This window comes from Apis dorsata, unplaced genomic scaffold (genome assembly GCF_000469605.1).
Source record: "Apis dorsata unplaced genomic scaffold, Apis dorsata 1.3 scaffold_82, whole genome shotgun sequence".
In the NCBI taxonomy this organism is placed as follows: Eukaryota; Metazoa; Arthropoda; class Insecta; order Hymenoptera; family Apidae; genus Apis; species Apis dorsata.
The window spans coordinates 1,439,246-1,441,127 of record NW_006263380.1 but is presented as its reverse complement, the minus strand read 5'-3'; the positions used below and the strand labels follow the sequence as shown (position 1 = coordinate 1,441,127).

At 47.1% G+C, this 1,882-nt stretch overlaps 1 protein-coding gene across 1 annotated transcript in view; it reads right to left on the bottom strand.

Annotated features, from left to right (window-relative positions):
* Positions 1-1,509, bottom strand: part of LOC102680975 (ataxin-2 homolog) — a 56,192-nt gene extending 54,683 nt beyond the window's left edge. Inside the window, exon 1 of the mRNA XM_006611070.2 lies at positions 1,410-1,509. The gene's annotated coding sequence lies outside the window, so the exon portion shown is untranslated. The remainder of the gene's footprint in view (positions 1-1,409) is intronic.
* Positions 1,510-1,882: the final 373 nt, after the last annotated feature.

Genomic DNA, 1,882 nt, shown 5'->3' with positions numbered 1-1,882 from the left:
GTCCACGGATCTCGGCTCGATACTCCGAGAGAATCCGCGCTTCGCCTCTTCGCGCAATTCGCCCACCGCTGGATTTCAATTTCAATTCGCCAATTCCACTTTTTCGAAGGAACCGAGATCGAACGAATTCTTAACTGAATTCTCATCAACATCGAAAGAAGAGAGAAGATTAACGAGAGCCAACTAGAGAGAGAGAGAGAGAGTTGATATTTTTTTAGAAATTATAGAGTAACGAGGGAAAGTTAGAAAGATTCCCCCCCAATCGGCGTGGGTTCGACTGGCACCCCCTGCGCAGAATCGGCAGGGTGCGGTGTCGGCCAATGACGTCACGCGGGCAATCTCTCCAACAACCCCCTCCCTCTCCCCCCGTTAGATCCTCCCACATTCTATCGCTCGAGACGCGGCGCTCGTGTCATCGTCGCCGCTTATCGGCGATTCGTTTCGCAGGGGTGATTACCCCGCTCTCTCTTCTAGCTAGTCGCTAATTGAGGCGGAGAGCACTTGCAAAAAACGCGGTCTCCTCTCTCTCTTTCTCTCGAAGAGAAATTTGGAACAGGCTCCTTATCGATCGACACCCTAATCCCTCTCCCATTATCTGCTGCTCCTACGTTCCTTCTCCCTTTCTGAATTCCCATCGAACGAGTCAACCGCTACCCTCTCGATCCTATTTCTATTATTATTTCTACTCGATCGTCGTTTAATACTTCTACTTTCCCGTAGTTTCGCGTAGTTATTTATCGTTGTTACATTATCGGAGGGATATAATTGGAAATAAAATAAAATTCTTGGCGAGCAAGTCCCCAGAGGCAAAAGTGAAATTACAATGGATCGGGATGGCGTGGAGAGGGCAGAGCGAATCGTTAGTTTGTTATTTCGTGCAAGAGGCATTCTCTCCTCCGGTTTTCCATAGTTACAGCGGTGGAAACAAAAGAGCGGCAGGGCGCAGGCCCGCTCCCTTCAAAGGGAAGCTTCGAGAGCAGGGGTAGGCCGCTCTTGTCCAATAATGTCGAGAGTTGTCGCCACCCTCCGGCCGACCGTGCTAGTAACCTCCCCCTTTTTTCGCAGCCAGCCCCGTATGGACGAGGTTGATTCTTTTACGAGGTTCCAATCGTAAACATAATGGAGTAACAATGTGCCGAATTAACTGTGGCGCTGCGCTGTGAAACAAAGGACGAGGACGGACGATTAAAAACGATCTGTTACGCCGTGCAGCGGTTCCCAGGGGCCGTTAACCGGGCCTTAGCTTTTCTTTCGTAACGTGGAACACCGACCATTCACGGTTCCCTTCCAACTTTTAGATTGACATTTCCGAGCCTATTTACATCGTGCGGGTAGTTTATGACGCGGATTGAGGATGATTAAGGCTGAAAGGAGTCATGAACGAAAATGGGACTGATTCACGTACTCACGCGGCCATGCGAACGTTCCTCCTTTTCGATTCATCGGTGATTCGACATCCTCGTTCGTCGAGATTAATCCTCCGAGCCGGAGACGTCTTCGGTGCGAGATGCGTCTCCTCGTACTCGTCCCCTCTTTCCTCGTCCCCCCTGATCGCCACTCTGCAACAAAATGAATTTAGAGATTTAGTGACGAGTTTATTATTATTGATTTTATTATTAGTGATGAAAATAAACGTGTTTTTTATTATCGATTATTAGTGGTTCTGCTTGAAATTCGTCAATTACGGATACAATTTTCGTTCTACGATCGAGGATAAAACGTTCGAAAAATATGACGAGAAATTAATCGAAAAACGTCGCGATCCAGTGACGTGATTTGTCATTGTTTGTAATATCGTTCGTAAAAGTGTCTTAAGTAGAAACAAATAAGAGATACGCGTTTATCTTGAAGGAAATCGAAACATGATATGTAGACAGATATA